The 25,245-nt window shown below is 42.0% G+C and overlaps 1 protein-coding gene across 1 annotated transcript in view; it reads right to left on the bottom strand.

Moving 5' to 3' along the window:
• ZNF648 (zinc finger protein 648) overlaps positions 1 to 25,245 on the bottom strand; it is a 239,900-nt gene that overhangs the window by 178,111 nt on the left and 36,544 nt on the right. The window contains exon 4 of the mRNA XM_089910346.1: positions 16,718 to 24,675. The gene's annotated coding sequence lies outside the window, so the exon portion shown is untranslated. The remainder of the gene's footprint in view (positions 1 to 16,717; positions 24,676 to 25,245) is intronic.

The following is a 25,245-nucleotide window of genomic DNA, read 5'->3' as shown; positions in this document are numbered from 1 at the left end:
TAGGTCCCCCTGAGGCATGTGTTCCCGCCCAGACAGGACGGGGTTAAAGCATCGGCTGATTAGGGGGCTCTGGCTCATTCAGGCGGAGGGAGGGAGGGGTACGTAGTTATAATTGGAACGCTGGGCAAGCCTGCAGCGGCAGAGGCCTGCGCCAGCACTTAATCCTTAACAAAACAATGTAATTTCAGTTCAAGACCAAGGAGTAAAGCTCCTCTCATAATATAGCTGGAAACAAGCTTTATATCTTTAGGGGGATGGCTCCTCATTTTCTTGTTCTTGTAGACTTTGACTTAGGAAATATTTGGATATTTGCTATTTTCTAGGTATTATGTCATTATAAAGGACTTCAGTGATGAATAGTAAGCCCACAGTTGCCAGCCTAACATGGGAAGAGCTTGGAAGTTGTCACTCCTGTCCTCATTAGAAAAAAAAAAAAACAACGGAAAAAACTGAAAATCAATCATTCTTCAAACAATCAGAGAATAGAGGTCACAGGGCAAACTACCACCCTGAAAACTGAAAAGACATGTAAATACAAAGCATCACAGCTTGCTTGGAACAGACGCTGCTGCAAGAACCAGTTAGGAACATTTAGGAGTAAATGACTAATGGCTGGAGACTGAACAAGGACAAGAAAGATAGAACTCCTGGGGGCCCAAATTTAAGGGGAGAGGGTCCCTATACTTTCATTAGTTTTACCTCCAGAAGTTCCACCAGGTTTGGGGGTGAATAGTGAAGAAATATTCCCCCATGCTTCTCGCATGAAGAGATAAAGCAAACATCAAAACCAGACTCAGATAAGGCAGAGATTTTGGAATGATCAAACTGGGAATTTAAAACAACCATGATTAATATGTAAAAGGCCCGAATAGAAAAAGTAGACATCATGCAAGAGCAGACTGGAAATGAAAACAGAGAGATGGAAACTCTGAGAAATAATTTTAAAATGCTAGAGATATAAAGCACTATACAAGAAACAAAGAATGCCTTTGATGATCATCAGGAGACTAGAGATGGCCAAGGGAAAATGAGTGAGTTTGAAGATATGTCAATAAAAACTTTTCAAACTGAAAAGCAAAGAGAAAAAGATTCAAAATAGAGCAGGATATCTAAGAACTGTGGAACAATTATAAAAGCCATAACGTATACATAATAGGAATACTAGAAAGAGAAGAGAGAAGAAACAGAAGAAATAGTTGAAGATATAATGTCGTTCCAAAATTAACGACAGACACCAAACCACAGGTCTAAGCAACTCAGAGAATACCAAGCAGGATAAACAAACAAACAAACAAACCCCAAAACTCTACTTAGGTATATTATATTCAAAGTGCAGAAAATCAAAGACAGTCTCTTTTTTCTGGTAGTGCTGCATGGCTTGCGGGATCTTAGTCCCCAACCAGGAATTGAACCTGGACACTCAGCAGTGAAACTGCAGAGTCCTATCCCCTGGACCACCAGAGAATTCCTGGGAAAGTCTTGTAAGAAGTGAGGATGGTGGGGAAAACATCCCACCTATAGAGGAAGAAGGATAAACATTATATTGGACCTCTCTTCAGAATCTGTGCATAAGAAGAGAGTGGAGTGAAATACTTTTAGTGTTGAAAGATGCCCATAATCTAGAAAGGGAGAAAACATGTAAGCAAAAGATTATAGTGTGTGTTCAATGATAGGACAGAGGAAGAAATGTTTGTTAGTTGAAGTCAGACACATGAGAGGATGGCTACAGCAAGTAGAAGAAAGAAAAGGAAATATAGGCAAAAAGACTAGCTTATTAAATGAACAGAGTTATATAAGAGTTTGATGTACCCTTTTTTATTTCCTCAAGTCTTATTTTTTTCTCCACTGGTACCACCTCCATGGAACAACACAAAAGAACACCTTCTGCAACGGTGTGGGTACTTATGGAGGAGCTTGTGACCAGCTAAGTGGGGCGCAGTGTTAACCAGACAAAGCCACCAGGTTGACCCTTTCACAATCAATACCCAGTTGTCTGGGTTCTGTAATTCTGGTAATGCTGGAGAATTCAGGGAGTGACTATGGTTGAGAACTGATAAAGTTGAAGGTCAAGGTCACAAGGGATCCTGGTGAGCACATGGTATATAGTGAATGAACATATGGTATATAGTGAAAAGCAGAATAAGTAAGGTTGGGAGTAGGGAGGATGGGCTGATAGAACTAGGGAGGTCAGAGAACTGAGGTCGTGATGGGGCACAGAGCAAAGGTAAATGTAGGAGAGTAAAAACAAAAAAAAAGGTTAGAGAGGGTGGAATAAATATGAGTAATGTAGAGTTCAATCAGCTTGTATCTACTAGGCCAGGTCTCAAAGGACACAGGAAAATGAAGATGGGTATATTCCAACACATCTGCACTATTGAATGTACGTGTCAAGTAACATGCCCTGGGGTGGTGGGCAAGTTTTGCCATGCTTATACATTTGCCTTTTATTGCTGTAGAGTGATTTTTGATCGCCTGGTGCAGATACCTTCAGTTTCCATGTCTTATCTATTACATCAACTGTAGCTATTCCTTTTTTATTCTAGAAGAAATTTCTTTTGGAGTACGGAAAAGAAACGATACAAATTTCCACCTTAATAAGCCATTGTGGTAGATTGTCTTGTCACTTGGCTTGAGATCTAAATGTGTCAACTCGAAAGCCAGACCGTTCTGCAGCACCAGCAGTTCCGAGCTGGTAGATCACTTTGGGGAGGAATTGACCACCCAAGTGGCAGAGAAGGAGAACTTGAGACACAGTGTATCTGGGAAATTTGCATGGTTGGCAGCAGAAAGCACAAAGCACAGATGCCAATGCTTGATTATTTAGGATAAAGTTTGATGCTTGGGAAATGCGAAATAATAGGCCACACTAGTCATTATGACCTAGATTAGTACTACGCCCTTCAGTTCAAATAGATGATTGTCTGTGTGGTATGGACTGAGGGGCATCATGAGGAAATGTCCTGAAATCTTACGATAACGTAACTGAGAGGAACCTTCAAGATCATCTAGCCTAGAAATTCCCTCCCTGTGTGTTGTGAGTGTGCCTCAGCCCTTGGGACAGCCTTGAGGAGCTTCATTTATTTCTAGGGGTGCTGCACTGCTATCAACTTCTATATCTGTTTCGATGTGAAAAGAGCTGGGAACACTCATTGGTCCAGCCTCATCCTTTCCTACGTGAAAAACCTGAAGGCAAAGACATGCGGTAGCTTTTGGTCAGTTGTTTTGGGCAAGGTCAGAACTTCCATCCAGACTCCCCGAATCTACTTCTCAACCCACCACCTCTTAGTCCTTCCTCCATTGGCTTGAAAGGTCCTCTACAAATACAGAGATTCTATTAAGTTAGGGGCTGGTCTGTTAAGATTTACATTAGATCATGTCAATTCCCTTCTTAAAACTCTCCTCAGGCATCCCATTACAATTACATAAATTCCAAACTTCTTACGGGTTTCAAAGTTCTCCATGACCTGACCCCAGCTCACCCTTCCAGAGCTATCTCCTCCTTTCTGTCCCCTACTCACTACACACACTCACCCTGTCCATCTCTCTGTTCCCATCCAAGTTGCTCCAACATCAGGAACTCTACCCTGGCTCTTTCCTCTGCCTGGAACACCCTGCCCCAGATTTTGCTCCTTTCCTTTCTTCAGGTGAAGACTCAAATGTCATTTCCTCAATGAAAACCTCTCTGCTCACTCCAGCTCCCCAAATAACTATGTTACCTTGCTTTATTTTCCTCATAGAACTTACTGCTACCAAAAAATCATCTTATTCGTTTGTCTTCTGGCTTATTGTCTGTCTCTCCCACTAGAGTATAAGCAGGGATCTTGCCTGAATTCATCCCTAGGCCTTGTTCTAGGCATTCCAGTAACTCTATGAATACATGAGCTCTCTTCTATTAAAATGTAAAGTATCCTAGGCAAGTAATATATGAAGTTATTATCAGTTACTTATAGATTATTGTGAATTTGTTTATCGGCTTCTTTCCAGAGCACCAGCTAGCAGGGATTCATGACTATCTCTGGCAGTTCAGTGGGGAAGCAAAAGAGGATTAAATCGGATTGCAGACTGGTGAAAAGGTTTTGTTAGGGGAGGTAGGGAAAAGAGTCTTGGGGGCAGGGGAGGCATGGTTTGAAAGAGGGTCCAGGCAAGTAGAGGACACCTAGAGGGGCTTCTGGAGAGAAGTTTTCCATCATGACCCTTTTCACTCGCCTCACTGGTGTGCTCAAAGCTGACCCCAATTTACAGAGGCAGGCACTTATAGAGGCAGGCAGAGGGGAGCTGGAAAACATCAGGACATTTGTTCCCACTTAAATGTGACCTTCTTTCAGTGACATCACCTGTGTAGCCTACAACACGATCCTGCCTTGACCATCAGGATTCTTTTCACTCTCTACTACTCGCTAAGAGGAGATTCAGAGAAACTGCATAAGAAACCACTGGATGTAAGCTGGGAGAAGAATCTAAAAACATGAATTCCTAAAAACTCTTGAGGCCTAGCTTTCTGGAACCACTCACAGGGTGAGGCTAGAGAAAGGAAAACAGGGGAGGAGAGTGACGTGCCAAGGGAATGAAGGCATGTGACAGAGATGCTCCTTTAGGAATTAAATAAGAACAATGATAAAGGCTTTTGGAAATGATGAACGACAACAATGACAGCTTTATTCTGGTGGGGGAGATGAATACATCTTCGAATCACCCCACAACTTCTAGGTGGGAAGCACTTAACAGACATCACTTCCTTCAGATGGCACCACTCACAGCTGCATGGCTAGAGAAGACAGAGGTTGGATTCTCCTGAGTGTCTTATCCTCTCAAATTCTCTTGCATTTCTCTTGGTAGTTCTTTCAAAATAGGGCTGTGCCTTTCCCATCTCATTATTCTGCAGGCCTGTGGCACAGACTTACGTAAGACATATGCAAAGAAACAACAGGATTTCTGGGAAGCAGATCTTAAAGGCTTATTTTTTTAAGCTGCATTGCTAAATTTAGGGAAGTGATTCAGAAGACACTCCCACTCCATCACACCCCTCTGTCTAGTGTTACATGCACGTTTAGCTGTTCTTCTTGGCATTTTATTTTTTTTATCTAGTTTCAGCAAAGGACCTTGCATTTGTACACAAATTTCTTTTTATAAGGATCATTTGCCTTTTTTTCTTTCTTTTTTTTTTTTGGTGAAGTGATGACTTGGACTAACCTGAATAAAATATAAAGCAGGGCATGACATCTCTTCACACGGATCAGAAATCTGAGGTCTGCGTGGTTCGTGAGGGAAAATGCATTCCTCCTCTAAGGGCCTGGGGAGGTTTGGGGTAATTCTTGACAGTCATAGGGCATTGATGTTTGAGATGTCAAGCTGAAAATAAGCACCTGACATCAGATTGATGCCACAGGCTCATTCATTTGGTTCTTTCCCTATTACCTGGGTGCAGAAGGCCATGTGGCGACACCCCCTGTGGAAAACACACAGTAAGGAGAGGTCTAGATCCTAATCCCAGGTGTGTGACTAATAAGTCAAGTGTTTCTGAGCACGTCATTTCCTCTTTCAGCCTCATTTTCCCCTTTTTTTTTTTTTTTTTTTGCGGTACACGGGCCTCTCACTGTTGTGGCCTCTCCCACTGTGGAGCACAGGCTCTGGATGCGCAGGCTCAGCGGCCATGGCTCACGGGCCCAGCCGCTCTGCAGCATGTGGGATGTGGGATCCCCCCGGACCGGGGCACGAACCCACGTCCCCTGCATCGGCAGGCAGACTCTCAACCACTGCGCCACCAGGGAAGCCCTAATTTTCCTCATTCTTAAAATGAGAGGGTTAGTTTGCTTCATCCTCTCCCAAACTGATACACAGCACTCCAGTGGGAGAGACACAATCACACTTTTATCCCTTCTTTCGGTCATTCACAAGGTTCAGAAGCACTTTGTTTACTACAGGACATACCTAGTCTTCAAACTTATACCACCAACAGCAAAAAAAACTTTATCAATCACATATTCCAAACTAGCTTGGCCATGAAACCGTCCTGGTACCCTTCTCTTCTCCTCCCCCTCCTCCCCCTCCCTCAACCGCTTAACCTCTATCCTATTGAGCCCTAATGTTCTAAGGAACCCATCTTTGGAAATCCTGAGCTAGATAATCTTGTAGATGACCTTGTAGGCTCCTGTCAGCTCTGGATTCAGCTCATTTCTTCCATGAGGACCTACTTCTTGCCTAACATGTGCTGGGGCAGTGAGGAGAGACGTGGGCCCTACCTGCAAGCTGCTTACAGTCATGGTCTATTTTGGTCCATGTGATAGAAAAGCAGGTTGCTTTGGATGACATCACTTTGAAGGGGGAGCAGGCTGCTTCAAAATTCAAGGGCTATTTATAGTTCAGTGGCTGATAAAGAGCTTGCCCTAAGTCCATTGTTGTTTACCTGTGAGTTCATCAGAAGTATGTAGATTCATGGTGAAATATTGATGGGAAACTGTCACTGGCTTCCCACCTAATCCCCTAAACACTGGGCTGACAGCACTCTCTCCTGGTTCCGGGCAGAACCATGATGAAGTGTGGTCATTATAGGATAAGAAAATGATCATTGAGGAAGATGCATAAAGTGTCAGGATCTATATGCCCATTCCCGTTGTGTTTGAAATTATTTGGGGGAAACATCAATACAATTGAATTGAGAAGAGGAAGACTCCTGTTTGATGGTAGAGCAGCTTAAAATCTGTTGCAGTATGTTTTATTAAAACATTTCTCTGATTTGGGATTCTTTTCTGGGCAACTCCAAGTCTGCCTCAAGCTTTACAGCTAATGGTACCACCCACCGAATCTCCATATGGCCCCATGACTAAGGACATTTGTTATCACATTAAAGTGGCCCCTAACTGTGCCATAGGCACGATAGTACATGATAGCAAGCTATTAGGGATACGACTTAGGGGCAGAAGCTATAGAGAGAAGAAACTGGCAGGAAAGATGCCGCTTCAGGGTACACGGAGGACAGATGGCTTACCTATGGCATGTGGAACACCTCCTAAACAACAGGTCACCTTTAACGAAAGTTCAAAGACAGGCTTTCTCTGCTCATCTTCAGATACAGGGTTAACAGAGATGACATGTGATTGGAAGAGCAGTAAATGAACATGCAAAAACTGAAACAAAGATGTGGGAAACTGTGGGAGGGGAGGAAGAGGAGGAAAGCAACTTATGAACAATAGGACCACAAGATGATAAAATGGAGATGTAAATTGAGAGCATTTCAGGAGTAGAGGTGTGTTAAATTTCAGGTCTAGGGAAACCAAATGCCCATTTCCCCCACCCCCATATGTGTAGCAGCAGACAAAAGAGAACAGTATTCCCTACAAAGAGAGTGGGATGTCAGGGAGAGAAGTGGGAGAGAGAAACAGCAGGTATTGTGCCACTGTGCTTCTTCCTAGACTGGACAGCCGCTTGGAGACACATGGAGGGAGCCAGGGTGGGGGCGGGTCTCGATTTCCTAATTAGCCTTTCTCATCTCCACGTCTGTGAGGCCCGTGGGGTGGGCTGCTTTAGGCCACTACAGGCTTGTCTTTCAGGCAGTCTTTCAGGGAGAAGATGCAAGGGCCGGGAGGCAGCGTTCTGCTGCTCAGAGCCAGCTCTGGCACACTGGGTGCTCGGATCCCCGAGCGCCAGGAGGGCCAACCAGCTGCAAAGGTGTAACTCCAGAACCCCCTTTCTGACCACTGCCTTCTCCCATTTTGCCCTTCCTCTCACAACCCCTGTTTGTCTATCTTGTTGAACTCTTTTTTTCCTCTTACCTACTTGCTCACTGCCCTCTCCCACCCACCCCGCCCCAGACCCACACCCCATCTCATCAGTGACTGACTGTCTCGCCATCACTTTACACAACTTTGTGTTTTGTCTGTATCCCGTGATCACTCTGCAAACTGCTAACCCCAAGGAACTCCAGCCATCTTTCACCATTTTTCTGCTGGGATAGCTGATTACCAGAGAAAAAAAAATCTAAAAGATTCCTGCTTAAGCTGAGTCTCTGTCTCCCCTGGTGTTCCTTTCCCTGCAGTGGCTACCTGACATTTTCACTCCCTTTTCAAACCCTTTCTTCCTCCTGCTCTCCCTCGCCCAGCTCCCCATCTCAGCAGATGGCCTTACTTCTCTCTGCACACAGGGCAACATAAAAATCAAAACCAGACAGCTGGATCTTGTTCCGTGGAAGGCCCTTTTAATCAGGGGAGTACCCTGATGAACTTGGATTTGCAAAGGAAGGCTTAGACCAGCAGAGGGCAGTAGGGGCTCAGACAGTTGCACGGCATAATAGAATGAGAAAATTTTAGCGTCCCCAAGGGCTACCACAGGAGAGAAGGAGTTAAAGAAGAGAGAGAAAAGGAGAGGAAAAGGAAAGCTAACAGGAATGGCTGAAGCAGGCTGACACCCTTGGGTGAAGAAGCCAGTGAAAAACCCAGTGGGGAATACTAAAAGGCTTTTAAGGAGAAGAGTGAGTTATGGTCAGTTGGAAGCTGTTTGTGTTGCTAGGATAAATCCCCTCCTTTGCTCCCCATCAAAAGCCTCTGTAAAGTCTACCACAAATAAAAGTGCTTTGTGAGAATGTCATTTTGTAGAATTTGAGGCAGAGACATCAGAGTGCTCACAGGATGCAAGAGGATCTCTCCACTGAGCCAAGTCAGGGAAAGCCATGATCACGACCCAGAGGAGCCCATGAAGAACCTGTGAATCTGCAGAGATCTGTGGAAGGCTGGAAGACCTCTACAAGGTTTGGAATGATATTGAGGCAATCTTATGTCAGTTTAGAGGGGTAGAGAGAATCCCATGAACGGATATTTGGATTAAACAACAACAACAAAAAAACCCCAAGTCTTCAAGGGTAAATATCTTCAACTTGGTCCCCTTTCTACAAACATATCTCCAACTCTACCTATTTTACCTCAATCTCACATCTCAAGGAAGAGGTAGAGGTGTGATGTGGTAGAAAAAGAAGGAATCTCGGTGTCAAATAGACTTGGTTTTGGAATCTTGACTCTAACCTTACTAACTGTGTGGCTTTGAGCAGGTTGCTTAACCTCTCTGAGCCGTGGTCAACTTTCTCATCTGTAAAATGAGGAATACAACACTTCTGGGGTTGTGATATTTAAATGACATGATACACAGTAAGGGGCTTGAGCATTTGTGGATTTTGGCATTTGTGGGGCGGGGGGGGTTCTGGAACCCCCCAGACACTGAGGGACGACTGTATATGAAACTAACTCCACAGTCCCTGGCACACAGAAAGCACTCAGTAAATATTAGTTCTACCTCCTATCTAACTTCAACCTCAATCCCATTCCCTCATCTTCTCTTTGAGGTTGTTCCATCAATCATTCATTATTTTTGTATTTTTTATTTTCTTTATATCTTCACTTAAATGTGCTTAAAACTTACTCTTATAAGACTCATGTTTTCTATTGCCCTGTTTCTCTTCTCCAAGATAAAAGTCTTGATATAATCATCTGAATCACGTCTACTTCTTCAATGCCTCTGTGCCCAATCCCCTACCCACTGGCTCTGCCCTGTCAATCCATGCAAGTTCCCTTGATTTGACCTTCACAATGGTAGATCCAGAGGATTCTGTTCAGCCTCTTTTTACTCGACCTCAGTGATGTTTGCCAATAAGATCACTCCCTCTTCTTTTTGAAATGTGGGCCACCCCCACCTCCAGCTGCTAGGCCACTACTCTGTTCCTCCTCAATGTCTTGTTTTTTCAATTTTATTTAATTTATTTTTTTAGACAGCAGGTTCTCATAAGTTATCCATTTTATACATATTAGTGTATACATGTCAATCCCAATCTCCCAATTCATCCCACCACCACCCCCACTGTCACTTGCCCCCCTTGGTGTCCATACGTTTGTTCTTTGCATCTGTGTCTCAATTTCTGCCCTGCAAACCAGTTCATCTGTACCATTTTTCTAGGTTCCACATATATGTGTTAATACACGATATTTGTTTTTCTCTTTCTGACTTACTTCACTCTGTATGACAGTCTCTAGATTCATCCATGTCTCTATAAATGACCCAATTTCATTCCTTTTTAGGGCTGAGTAATATTCCATTGTATATATGTACCACATCTTCTTTATCCATTCGTCTGTCAGTGGGCATTCAGGTTGCTTCCATGACCTGGCTATTGTAAATAGTGCTGCAATGAACATTGGGGTGCATGTGTCTTTTTGAATTATGTTTTTCTCTGGATACATGCCCAGTAGGGGGATTGCTGGGTCATATGGTAATTCTATTTTTAGATCTTTAAGGAACCTCCATACTGTTCTCCATAGTGGCTGTATCAATTTACATTCCCACCAACAGTGCAAGAGGGTCCCCTTTTGCATGGTGACATCCTAGACTTTGTCATAACAAATCATTGCAAGTATTCCAGGAAACAGATCCCATGCCGACCTCTCCCTGAGCCATCTCCCATAAACTTCAGCTATCTCCCTCTATCTCCCTCTACAGCCCCAGATTCAATGAATTCTGACCCTACAGGGACCTATAATCCAGGGATTCTATCATCTTTTTACTGTCCCTGCCCCCTTCCCTCCTTAGCCAGTTTACATACAATAGTCAATCCTTAGTAACTTCTGTGTATATATCTTTTCTCATACCCCTCAATTCGTTGTATTTGCTTGGCTAAACTCCAAATTTGAGCATTTCTGCCAGCCACACTGGCCTACAAACTCAACGCGGCTCGAAGTGACTAGAAACACACACACACACACAGCCATGCTGACTTGTGTGCTTTAAATTCATGTCCGGAACCTCAAGGGGGCCCTTGATGCCACACAGCAGCCACACTGGATTCCCCTGGTGTATTTGCCTTCCCACTCTTTGAGATGATTAGTTCACACCTTCTCCGTTCTCCTCACAAGTCCAACGCCTCTGCCCCCATGCTCATTCTCAGCTGACGATCTTGCCTCTTACTTTTCTCACAAAATTGGAGCTATCAAAAGAGAATTTCCACAAACTCCCACTACCTCATTTACCCACCTCCAACCATCTGCCCCCATATACTCTGCTTTCTCCCTGTTATAAAAGATGGACTTTTTAACGTACCTCTAAAGCCAGCCGGCTTCTCCCTTGTGCAGTTAATACCTGACTGGGGTAAGTTGTGTGTTTGAGGGATGGGTGGTAGGTTTTTTTCCCCTAATTTCTTGCTATTGTGAATAAGAACATCATGAGTCTCTTAATGCCTATTTTTTTTTAATTTTGCATTTTTTTCTTAGGATGGATTCCCAAAAAGTATAATGATAATCCTCCTGCACCCCCTAACTATGTCACTATGAGAATATAAATGCTTAAGTATAAAAAGTATAAGCATTTATATTCTCATAGTGACATAGTTGGGGGGGGAAGGAGGATGGATGAAGGGAATAAGCAGCTTCTGACTCACTGTCAGATATGAGGGGAGAAAATGTTATGAAACAAGAACTTTAATAGAACTAAGGTACGATAAAAACAAGTAACATTTGGGAAATATGTCTGAAATTATATGTTACAATACGGTCAATTCAAATGATAACTTAAATCCATTTGCTTCTCCAAAAAAGTCATTTTCTGTTTTGCTTGGAGAAATAACCAAAGAACAAAGCAATTAAAAGCTAAAATATTAATTCCTGCTTGCCTCATTTGTGTCAACTTGCAGAAAACAATTCTGGAAAAGGGTTTCAGAGATCTGATTTTCTCAACAATAAATATTTGTGAAATTGAATTACTAAACTTTAATATTCCAAAAACTGCACAAGCGCCTACGTAACTTTGTGAAACCTTTGCTGATATTGGAGGGAGGAGAGTGGATAGAAGGTCAAATAAATCATGTATGTTGGCCACCTTCTTGCTGTACTTCTGCAGATTTCTGTTATCCATAGTGAGCAGTGTCGACATTTTCCTGTCTCTTTTTCAGATGTTTCCATTACAAAAGCAATGTATCTCCAGCTAAACAAGGTGGTTTACCATTTACTTTTTAAGAGAATTTCTTCTCTGTCCCTGACCGCCATAAGTCACAGTGAAGGAATAAAAGTATGTAAGTCCACAAGGAACAAGAGACCACAGAAGGAAACCATCGAGAAGAAGATTTGGCATCTTGGGAAGATCTCATTTCTACTGAGGTTAAAATATCAGGTGGAGGAGGAGTGACAGGTATGGCAGAGTAAGCTTCAGCTCCTGTGCCTGCAGAGACAAGGGGAACTTGCCTAAGAGGTTCCTGGAAAGGCTTAGCATTTAGAGACCCAGGCACTACCGAAGATGAAGGTGAGATGTAGGACTGGAAATAAGGGGCTTGTTTGGAATCTATGTAATGAGCAATTGAATGCTCCCAGATCCCCCTTCTAAAATTACACAGCCACATGATGAGTCCCTGAAAAAGATCAGAAGCTGATTCTCTAGTGAAACTGAAAAAGAACATTCCAGGTGTGAACCAGGCACTGAAAATGAGGGAATTCAGTGAAAATTTGCACTTTAAACAACAAAACACTTATTTCCTTTGCTTCCGGAACACAGTCAAGCACATGTGCCATCCCACTTCCCAGACAAGATGTTAAAGGATTCTTCTATTAGGAAAACAGATAACCCCAAAGAAAGCTGTGCATATACTGAAATATGTGGGTCTCCCAATGAAGAGCTAACCCTTGATTGTACCATGGTGAAACCCCATAGCCTACAAGACCTGTGCAGGCATATAAAATTTCATATCAGATTTTTGTACCTTATTTTAAAACTAAATAGTCAAAAACTCTAAGATTTTTAGGAAAACCTCCAACATGAAAGAGAGACAACAAATGGAAAAAATGAATAAGAAGAGAAACAAACACTATACAAAGAACAGAAGAATAATTACAGTATCCTGAGAGAAAAAAACTGCACTCATGAAACGAGACAGAGTACTATGGAAAAGGAACTGTGTTAGTTAAAATATAATAGGCTCTGCTATAGTAACAAACTCTCAGTTTTCAATGAATTAGGACAACTAAAGTTTCTCATTTATACCAAGTCCAAAGCGACCAAAAGTTGTTCTTCTTAATCTGGGACTCAGAGATTCAGGTTCCCATTATTCTGTGATGTCACCATCTTTTCATGTGGCTTTCAAGGACACAGCAGGAGGAGAGAGGGATGGACTGAGGCACAGCTTTTAACTGCTTCAGCCTGGGAGTGACATATATCATTTCTGCTCACAGACTATTGGCCAGAACTAGTCCAAATCTAACTGAGCCTAGAAAATATAGAGAAGCACATGGAATATTAGTTGTCTAATATCCTTGCAACAGGAACTACCAGAACAAGAAAGAGCTCTTGAAAATTAATAAGACAGCTGGAATTTGCATTTCTATAGAGAATTTAGAGGATAAAGTTGAGGAAATTAGGAAAAAATTTTGTAAAAGACAGAGATTAAGTCTATAATCCATCCAATTGTTAGGAACTCCATGAAGAGTACAGAGAAAAAAAGATTGCGAGGAATTTTTCTATGAAGTAACACCAGAAGTTACCCATGGATTATAACCTGCAACTCTCCAGATTAAAAGGGCCCACTGATACAGGCATTCATCTTTTGTGCTAAAAAGCTATGGTCAGGAGTCTTGCGATATAAGGCCCAGCAATCTGTGGGTAAAATAAAACCCCTCAGAAGCATGGCCACCACTTAGTTTGACAAAAGGGAACAGTGTGACTGGCAAGCATCTCAAGGAGCCTGCTCCATTCAATATACAGTGTTATATCTTGTGTTTATCACTTAACATTATGTAATAATTGTATTTCCACGGCACTGGATTATCTTTGTGGCCGTTACATTTACTGATTACAAATATCCTATAGAAGAGATATACCATGTTTTACTTAACCCTTCCACTATACTTACGTTTCACTAGACTTACGTTTCCAATCTTTTGTTGCTGTAAATAAGACAACCATGAATATCTTATTGTCTAAATTTTAATTTAAATTTGGATTATTTCCCTAGGATGGATATTTCCTTAGGATTATTTCCAAAACTGTAAAGATGAGAGCAAACCTTATTTATATTTTCATGACTCTTGGTAGATTTTACAAAAATCAGCTTCCACAATTACACCAGTACATAAAGCATCCAGGCATACCTGCACGTATGGGTTTATCCACACATTCACTGGCATTGTATATTTTTATTGAGAGTTTTTGCTAACTTAGGAGGAAGAAATGGCTTTGTATATGTTTTTCTGTATAATTGTTTATAACAATTTCATTTTAATAAATTAACTGTCCATAAACTTTGCTTATTTATCTATTTAGTGCTTTATTACTTTACAGGACGTCTCTATATTAACCCTTTGCTAGTTATGCCTTTAGCTTTTTTTTAATATGCTGAAATTTTAAAAATCTTTATGTAAAAAATATGTTGATTCTTTCTTTGGTGATTCATTACTTATAAGAACATAGTTCTACAGAAAGTTGATAACCACTTAATTTCTTGTTGCTTTACTATGATTAACTTTTTAAGTCCCTAGTAAAAGAAGTTTAGTGTTTATTTAATGTGTGCCTATGTTCTAGGCACTGGAGGTTCAAGACCAATAGAAGAGGTCCCTGCCTTCCAATAGTTTATAGAACTGATGCTTCCTACAAATTGTCAGACTGTCCCAGCACCACAATGCAGAATGCTTTCTTTTTCCATTGATGTCTCATGTGTCACAAATTCTTATATGTAAATATATTCTGTCAAAATCCCAATGGCATTTTTCACAGAAATAAAACAAGCAATTCTAAAACTTGTATTGAACCACAAAAGACCTTGAATAGTCAGAACGATCTTGAGAAAGAAGAGCAAAATTGGAAGCATCACACTCCTAGATTTCAAACTATATTACAAATCAATAGTAATCAAAACAATATAGTATTGGCATAAAAACAGACACACAGATCAATGGAACAGAAGAGAATGCCCAGAAATATACCTATTCACATATGGTCAATTAATTTATGATATGGTCAATTAATTTATGACAAACGAGCCAAGAACATACAATGGGGAAAGGACAGTCTCTTCAAGAAATGGTGTTGGGAAAACTGGACAGCTACATGCAAAAGAATGAAACTGGTACACAAATATTAACTCAAGATGGATTAAAGACTTGAATGTAAGAACGGAAACTATAAAACTCCTAGAATAAAACAGAGGTGATAAGCTCCTTGATTTTGGTCTTGGTAATGATCTTTTGGATCTGACAACAAAAGCAAAAATAAACAAGTGAGACTAAATCTAAAAACCTTCTGCACAGCAAAGGAAACCATCAAGAAAATGAAAAGGCAACCTACAGAATGTGAGAAAATATTTGCAACTCATATATCTGATAAGGGGTTAATATCTAAAATATATAAAGGACTCATACAACTCAATACTAAAAATGCAAAAAATCTAATTTAAAAATGGTCAGAAGATCTAAATAGACATTTTTCCAAAGAAGATATACAGATGGCAAACAGGTATATGAAAAGATGTTCAATATCACTAATCATTAGGGAAATGTAAATCAAAAAACCACAATGAGACATCACCTCATACCTTCAGAATGGCTATTACCAAAAATACAAATAAGTGTTGGCAAGGATGTGGAGAAAAGGGAGCCTTTGTGCACTCTTGTTTGCCTTGCTAAATGGAGTGACCTTGGGTTCGTCCTTAAAATTTGGTCAGCTAGTGGTTTTCTGGTCCTATAAGGCAGATCCAATCCAGTATATTCACTTATCTGAGCTTCCTGATTCTTTCCTCCACCATTTGCAATAGCAGTTTTGCATTTTTACTTCACTTTGTGTTGGTCATTGCTTTTTCCAATGTTCTGAGAGGTATGCCACCAATAATTTAGAGTCATCTGCTAGGCCCTTGTAGGGTATTATCTTATGGCTATGATGGAGTGCTCTGATATCCACAAACTTCCCCTTAACAAACTTTATATTCTGTTCTCCCTCAGTCAAGCACTCTCAGGGGCCTCTGTTAGACACACTCCCACAGGTTCTGCCAATAAATTCTCTCTAGGTCCTGAGGCTCCTTCAATATATAGTATCTCCCTGTGGCTGATCCAGCACTTTTCTGATTGAGCTACCCTGAGATTTGATGCTAGTTATGAGTCTGGTGGCCAGGAGGGGAAGTGGAAAGATATCTTGAAGAGGACTCTGCACTATTTTATAAGGCCTCATTTGAAATCTCTTTATAATCTTCAAGAAGGGTGGGGGTAGGAGGCCCTACCTTCAATAGAGAAATAGACCACTTTTTCAGGATCAGAGGGTTCACAGGAATCAAAGTTCAAAGTACTACACAGTGATATCTTTATCCCAAGTCTCAAGGTCACATTCTTTGCCCATTAAGGCCCCAACTCTGACTTAGAGGGCTTGCCCAGGCTGAGAAGTCAGCCTTCTTGGAGTTCTGCATTATTGCAATTAAGTCCTATGCCCCATTTCAGCTGTTTCTGCTCTCACCCTATCCCAGCTGCAGGAGTTAAGCACTTCTGACTCTCATGTTTTGCTATAAATTTTTGACCAATAAATCTGTAATTTTCTCTCTTCAGCTACTTGTCCAATTCCAGAGACCTTATAGTCATTAATTTCCCACAAATTAGTCTCAAATGCTGACTCATTGTACCAATTAGCACATCCCCTCCCACGTGAATTTCACCCCAGCTCATTACAGATGGAAATCTTAGCAGCCACACTATGTAGCAAGGATTATCAATTCTCCACCTACCTTCAGCTCTGGGGTCCTCATTGCCATCCAGACAGGAAGTGAGCCAGCTCCAGAATCCCAACCTCATGGTAGCCTTCTTAAATTCACCTCTGAAGCCAGTGGTCTTAAGTTGGGCTCCTGAGCAGCTGGCACTGAGATGTCCTTAAATGCTTGAGAAAGCGCTCTCCGGATAAGAGGAGTGGTAAGAAGCAGAGGAAGATGGAAGTAGAAAGCTTAAACGAGACTGTGGTACCTACTGAAGACTAGTTTCAGTCTGACTCCACAGAGAGGCCGAAGTTCTACCACAACAAGGCAAGGAAGCCAGCCTTTTCTACCACGAAGTCTGCTACCATTTGCTGAGCTCTGCCCTGGGTGGGAAGGGGCGTTGCCCCCTGGGCAATAAGACTTCTTTGGCTGAGGACTAGTTTCAAGGGTTGGGGCAGCTGTGAATTGTTATCAGTCAACAGGAGCCTGGGGGTGGGCGCACTGCCTGTAAAGAGGATCCAGGTGGGGCGCTAAGAGACGCCATCACACTAACATTTTTCATTGACTCTCTCATTTAAACTTCACAAGTCCAGAAGGGAGGTATTAAGATTGTCTCTATACTGCAGATAAGGAAATGAACGTTGAGAGTTTAAATGACTTTCTCATGGTTACAAAATGAGGGTTCACGTTTTCAGGTGTAATAAACTTATAGATGAAAAGGAAATACCTCAGCTTATGCATTTGTGAAATGGGAACAGACAGAACCCATTTACGATCATATCTTTGGAAGCTTAAACTGGGAACTCTAGAGTTAGCCAATGGGAATAAAATCCTGAGTGTTAGTGCTTTTCAATAATATTGCCTCTTGAATATAATTGTGATTTTTTTTTTGCGGTACGCGGGCCTCTCACTGTTGTGGTCTCTCCCGTTGCGGAGCACACGCTCCGGACGCGCAGGATCAGCGGCCATGGCTCACGGGCCTAGCTGCTCCGTGGCATGTGGGATCTTCCCGGACCGGGGCACGAACCCGTGTCCCCCGCATCGGCAGGCGGACTCTCAAGCACTGCGCCACCAGGGAAGCCCCGATAATTGTGATTCTTATTCCCTAAATATTCTTGATCTCATGTTGATTTTGTCTGTGTGTGTGTATCAACTTAGTTACTCATAATATTTAATTAGTTGAAACACCACATTTCCCAACTCCTTAGGATAATAGGTGTTAAAAATTACTAAGAAATTCTCCATTACGTGGTGGAAAAGACAGAAAAACAGTCTAGACATGAGATTAATAATTTATTTAGCTTTGGCTGTGTTAAGCACTTTATGTCCATTTCCTCATTGTGAAACAAGTATTAGCATCATATCCCACGATATAGATAAGAAAACTGAAACTATGGGACATCTATTAATTTGCTCCAAATCACAGAACTAGGAAGGGATGGGTCTGGGAATTGAACCAAAACCACCATCTGACATCGAAACTACTATTGGATGTTAAGGAGAAAACGGCACATCATAGATTCATGTATATAGAGACAACTGGTGACGCACATTTCAGTATAGGTAAAGGAAATTTTCCACCTTCTCAACTCTTTTTCACATGAACCAAATCTGAAGGAGATGGAAAATTTCAGAAAACACTCATTCACTCAGCCCATCACTGAGCAGAACATTTCTGAGACAAGGAAGAAGAATTGTTAATAATGACCTGCTAAAAAGTATTTTTCTAGAGGCAGTGCCCTGAGCTGACACAGGATTGAGTGGCTCTGATTCCACAGCTTGAGTGAAATCACCAAATCAGGTTCTCTGGCCTAGACGAGGATGAGGTTTTGTGGCTGGAGTGGCTATCTATCATTATGGAAACCATGCTAACCACTAGACCTGGATGGTGGCCTCTTCAGAATTCTCCTGAGGTTTTCTTTGTTTCCTCTCCCTACTCGCCACCTCCCACCCCCAATTAATAAATCCCCTGCTGAATCCCTCTATGTTCTGTTTCCTGGGGTCACTCTTCAAAAGGAAGCAAGGTTGTTCCACTGTTGGCAGAAGGCCACTTCTATTGTCCTTGGACAAGTTACTCAGCCTTTCCAGGTATCAATTTCCTCATTTGTGAAAGAATAACCTACTTCTTCAGATTGTCGTGGGGGATACATTCATTTTATATGTAAGTACATGGTGTGTGTGTGCGAGCCTAGGATAAAACATTTCTGAATACATTCAGATACCTTCCCTACACCTCACCCTGACATACATACACTACCGTGTGTAAAATAGATAGCTAGTGGGAAGCTGCTGTATAGCACAGGGAGATCAGCTCCGAGCTCTGTGACCACCTGGGGGGGGGGGGATGGGGGGTGTGGGAGGGAGGCTCAAGAAGGGGGGGAGATATGGGGATACATGTATATGTATAGCTGGTTCACTTTGTTATACAGCAGAAACTAACACACCATTGTAAAGCAATTATACTCCAATAAAAAAAAAAAGAAATAGTTGGAGGAAAGGAATATTACTTCCCTGTTCAAAACTCTTACTGGCTGTCTATGACCTATGAGATTAAAAACTAACCCTGCCTTGTATTCAAAACCTTCCACAGCATGGCCCCTAATGTCCTTCTCATCCACCTTTCCCATGATACCCGACCTCTCACTAGTCACTGAATGTGATCTGCATTTGCTCACCTTTATGCTGTTCTCATGTCCCTCTCTCTACTTGCACTAGCCTCTCCCAATTTTGCCAAAATCATATCCATCACTTTAGTCTCAAAAAGTGTGGAAATTCTATGCAAATCAGATTTCAGTAAATTATGGAAATTGTGAGTATTCCATTCCTTCAATATAGCTTATCATTTGTCATGGGTGAAACTTGAATATTAAACATGTTCTTTGGGCTTCCCTGGTGGCGCAGTGGTTGAGAGTCTGCCTGCCGATGCAGCGGACACGGGTTCGTGCCCCGGTCCGGGAAGATCCCACACGCCGTGGAGCAGCTGGGCCCGTGAGCCATGGCCGCTGAGTCTGCGCGTCCGGAGCCTGTGCTCCGCAACGGGAGAGGCCACGGCAGTGAGAGGCCCGCGTACCGCAAAAAAACAAAAAAAAACACATAAAAATGGTCCTTGATGTTATCAAACCATGTATTTTAAGTGTACAGCTTGATGGATTTTCCTGAAGTACACACACCCACGTAACTATCTCCTGGATGAAGGAATAGAGTATTATAAATATCCAGGTAGCCTCCCTCAAGCTGTTACCTGAAAACTGGATTCGCTTTTTGGTGGGTGTCAAGCCAAGACACAACCAAGCAAAAGAGCAGAAGGAAGGAAGGATTTATTACTCACAACAAGTTGGGAGAACACCGAGGAAATTTCCTGAAGTAGTATTTCCCTGAACAGCAAAATGAGCGAAGTTTTAAGCTCAGGGTACTTGCATACATGAAGGGGCTTAGGCAGGATAGTATGTGCATATTCATGGAGGGGCTTGAGTGGAGGAGAATGCAGCTTAGAATTGGGGCAAAGGTGGACAGAGTCCTGGCTCTAGTTGACTGAAGTCTCAAAGGTCAGCAAAGGTCATCATCATCATTCCTTAGGTTCCAGTTAGTCTGGTGGTGGAGTACTCGAGGGGGGTTTAGAGCTTGCAGAATAGCTCAGGAATGTGCTTCAGGCTAATCTTTACCTTCGAAACAGAAATGGGAGTCTTTACAACTGATTTATTGTCCCCAATATGGTTAAGTTATTTCCTTGGCCTGGTCAAGAGCAAGCACTTGTGGCCAGGCTGAGATCACAAAATGGCTTAGGCCTAAAATAGCTTCTCTTATGTCAAGAAAGTTATGTCTGGAGAAAGATAAATACTATGTCACTTACATGTGGAATCTAAAAAAATACAATAAACTAGTTAATATAACAAGAAGCAGACTCACTGATATAGAGAACAAACTAGTGGGTACCACTGGGGAGAGGGTGGGGAGGGGCAGCATAGGGGTGGGGGAGTGGGAGGTACAAACTATTGGGTATAAGATAGGCTACAAAGTGTTTGTAGAAAACAGGGAATATAGCCAATATTTTGTACTAACCATAAATGGAGTGTAACCTTTAAAAATTATATTAAAAAAGTTACATCTGGTTCTCTTCCTTCAGGAATCCCCTACCCTATCTGCCTACAATGCCCTGCCTAATTTCCACCCTCTTCTCCAAAGGTAGCTACTATCCTGATACCTAGTATCATATATTAGCTTTTTCCTTTTTTACAGTTTTATATAAGTGGAATCACACAGTTTGTGTGTGTGTGTTTGAATTCTCTTGATCACTACTGTGTTTGTGATATTTATTCATATTGTTGCATGTAGCAGTACTTCATTCTTTGTCATTTCTTTATAGCATTCAATCATGAATATGCCACTATTTTTGATCTGTTTGCCTGTTGATAGGCATTTGGGTTGTTTCTAATGGCTAAGCAGGATATGTGCTGGGGAGGTCCTCATCTGAATCAGGTGCATCTCATCAATTTCTGGCCCAGACAATGTACAATGTGACTGCAGAGTTTGGTACCGTGTACTGAGATGTGGATATATACTCATTTTCTCCCTCATCTACCCTTTCTCTAAGCTTGGTCTGAGAACACTCTTGCACTTAGAGCTGCAGAATTATGAGTCAGTTACCAAATGTCCTGTGAAGTTATGTTAATAGGGCCTTAAAATAGCCAAATGGCCTATCTGTTGGGTTTTTTTTTTCTCTAATATTTAATAAGGTGTTCAGGCATTATGAGTGTGGACCCCACATAAAGAAGAGATCTATTTACTTAAGTTTTTCCTAAACCATGGTGATTCACAAATTACATAATTCTAGGATGTTAGACCTGGTAGGGACTTTGAAGTTCATCTATTTTAATGCCCAATTTTGAAGTGATTAAAAAAAGGCATAGACACATCAGTGATTTTTCCAAGGTAAAATATTTTAGGGGCAGAATGTGGTCTAAAACCTGACTAGAAGGGTCCTTTCCTCCACAAGATGGCATTGCAAGCCACTCAGAAGATTTTGTAGCAGTAACATGCCAACCTCCCTTCCTAGAAACATGCAGGTTTCCCCACTGATGCATAGACGAATATCCACTTTCCTTCTGGGGCTGGATGAGGAGTTCCACTTTGGGGTCACTTTACACATCACTTCACCAAACACCAGTGACTTTCTTGATAGAAAAGCCACCAATAGAAAATCTGATTGTACTGTGCTCCAAGACCTCACTAGAGGAAGTTACTTGGGGATGCAGGAGCAGAAACTGACTGTCCCGCATCATCCCCTTGAGAAATGTTAACAGCCGAAGGGCCTTTACTGTTCATTCCTGAAGGGAGTAGAGCACCAACAACAGCTAACCTAGACTGAGTGCTTATTACGTGCCAGGTACCTTCTAAGCTCTTTACATGCATTTGTTCATTTAATTCTCACAATTCTCAAGTAGGTACTATTATTATCCCCAGTTTACTAATGAAAAGACTATGGCACAGGGAGGCTTGGTCACTTGTATAGTCCCACTAACTCTTATGATGAAGATATGCCCCCCACCCTGGGTAAAGTTGAGAGCCCAGTGAACCTTCTGGAAGTATATGTGAAAAAAAATTATGAAGGGCAACAGCCACAGATTCACAAAGTAAATGTGTCCTCTGGTGGGGACAAAGGCTCTTGTCATGAAGTCTATAGCTCTGCCATATATATGTATAATTGTGGTCCTTTTGTTTTGTTTTTTTTTTGGTCTTTGTAGCAAGTCTTGCATTGCTCAGACCAAAAACACTTCCTGAGAAACCACATACTTACTTGGAACACCCGAGAGAAAGTGACAGTCTGAGTAAAATTCCATAAGGCTTGTAGGCTAACACTCCTTCATTACTTCTGGTAATTGAGCCAATGGTGTGGGCAGTTGATCCTGGAATACTGTTTTCCCATATATCCCATTTCCCATAAACTGAAAGTGGAGCATGCCAATGGGTAAATTAAATTTTGCCAGAGGAGCATGGAGAGTCCCTCACAACATTTAGACAAAATGTCAGCATTCTCACCCCAGCTCCTGGCGCCAACACAGTCAACTGAATGGCTGCGGCCAGATTAGATTCCTCAGGACTGAGCCTGGGGTGGGCAGCTCCTTGGGAGCCAAAGGAATGAACTAGAGGAAATTCAAAGAATCAAGCTAGGACCCAATTATCAGGTAGGATATGCACAGACAGGCCTCCAGAGATAAGGTCAGGTCACTAAGCTGGAAGTTGGAGCAGGATTAGAGTGCCAGAAGGTCAGGAGAAACAAGGGCTGGGAATTCCCAGGCAATTTCCTGGAATTCAGGCTGGAATGGGTAGCTCACCCTTATAAACAAGCACATGCATACTTAGGGTGTGGGCGCAGAAGACTTGAAGGTCCAGGGAAGAGTATTTAAAATGTCATCACTGTTTCAATGTGCATGTTTTATTATAATCAGTGAGAATATTTTTCTATATGTTCCTACATGAACATTTCCTATATGTCAGTCACTTGTTTTTCAGTGGAGGCTCACTGACTAAATAATTTCGGAGGGGATCCTTGAGAAATGCAGTGGAGGCTAATATGGAATAAGCTAAAATGTCAGCTCAGGAAGGTCACCCCTCCAATACCTTCTTTCCTAGGCCTCACACTGAGATAGAACAGTATAGAGAATGCACCTTGGAAAGACTCTCAGGTCTACACTTTATTAGCTGTAATTCTTGCTTTCTGAGCCTCAGCTTCACCATCTGTAAAATGAAGATGGCAATGCCCACTTTATAGGCTGTTGTTATTCAATAAGATAACATGGATAAGGTCCACATAAGATACCTGACCTATGTCTTTCTCCCTGCTCTTCCTTTTGCCTTCTGAAGGAAGGCTGCCAGCATGCTAAGACAGAGCAATGGGTAAGATGTTGATTTGAGGTTTGATCCAGCCAAGGACATATTCCACAGGCATTCAGGAGCCTCTTTGCATACCATGATCTCTCCAATGGCATTTGACTCAGTCCCTTTCCCAGATCTAACCCTGTTAGCATCAGAATTCCTCAAAACATTAAATAAAACAAAGAAAATCCTAGTATTATAAAGCCCTAAACTTAATGTGGTATTTCACCCAATGCATAGAATCTTTATTGCCCCCAAAAAAGAAATAAGTTTTTTAAAAATGGGTGATTGTGACTATACATTGTGAATACATATTAGCAAAATAATTTTGTTTGATTAATATAGCCTTCTAAGTGTTGGCATCCACAGCCCCACGTTGCAGCTGAGCGCACTTCACACATTCCTCAAATCTTGGAAGAGCCACAGAAACCCATCTGGGTTCTTCACTTTCTGTCTATAAAGCAGGACCAGTTAGGGGAAGGAGCGTTATTACTGGGAACTCTCTTCTGTTCCCTGTGCTTCATTGAGTACCTGATGGGAGACCAAGAAAGATGCGTTGCAGCTCTGGTGCACCTGTTTCCATCAAGCAGAATCAAAAGAACTTAAACAGATCATACAGGTGGTCATATGTCAAACTCACTCAAGATAAACAAAAACATTTTCCCGGGTGCCTTCCGGACCCAGGTCGTCAGAAGTATATGTAACTGCTGCCTTGGAATATGGGTTTGAACTGATCATTCCACATCTTAGCCTCCAAACCCCAATTTCTTGTTCATTGATCTGAACAATGACTGACCCTTAGGTCTTCGTATTTGCCTTGTTCTGTCGGGATCCCTCTCCTCAAGGTACTTACTTGGGATTCATGACCAGACTCTCCATTCCATTTCCTGCATCATGAACTAGATTTTTTACCCATTTCTCTTTTTAAGATCTCTCTTCTCTTCCCACCTTCTCTCCTCTCTTTGCCCTCAGGGTTTTTTCTCAATGTTTTAGCTTTGTATTTCTATCTTGGTGCTGACAGAAGTAATCAGTACAGAAGGAGCAAAGTTATCTGGTATCCTCAAGTAATTGGCACTGGGGCGAACTCAGAAGCAAATAAAGATGCTTCAAAGAACTGGCACCTAAGGGAAGACAGAAAAATGTGAAACATATTAGATTCCGCTGGTTGAAAAAATAAAATCTAAATTTAACAGTCATTGCTAGTAATGTTCTAAAAATCCACAAGATGAGAGTAGTTTCTCATAACAGAAAGTAGTGTCTTGTTCCAAAAGAAATTAAATTTAGCAAACGTTTATTGATTACTACATGAAAAGTATTATTTCATGTGCGGTATGCGGGCCTCTCACTGTTGTGGCCTCTCCCGTTGCAGAGCACAAGCTCCGGACGCGCAGGCTCAGCGGCCATGGTTCACGGGCCTAGCCGCTCCGCGGCATGTGGGATCCTCCCGGACCGGGGCACGAACCCGTGTCCCCTGCATTGGCAGGCGGACTCCCAACCACTGAGCCACCAGGGAAGCCCTGTAATACCTTTTTTCATGAAGGTAATGCACAGCAAGCTGTAGTATCCATCCTCAAAGAGCTGGCAGTCCGTGGGAGAAACAGGCAGCCATACACCTGACATTCCAGCCCAGCACTGCCCAACAGAAATTTAATGCAATCCACATATGTAAATTTAGATTTTCTAGTAGTCAC

Source organism: Delphinapterus leucas, chromosome 1, assembly GCF_059928025.1.
Source record: "Delphinapterus leucas isolate spDelLeu-1000000601 "Yukka" chromosome 1, BTC_Dleu_Yukka2, whole genome shotgun sequence".
NCBI classification, from domain to species: Eukaryota; Metazoa; Chordata; class Mammalia; order Artiodactyla; family Monodontidae; genus Delphinapterus; species Delphinapterus leucas.
Note: the sequence above shows the minus strand (reverse complement) of the source record. Positions and strands in the feature narration are given on the sequence as shown.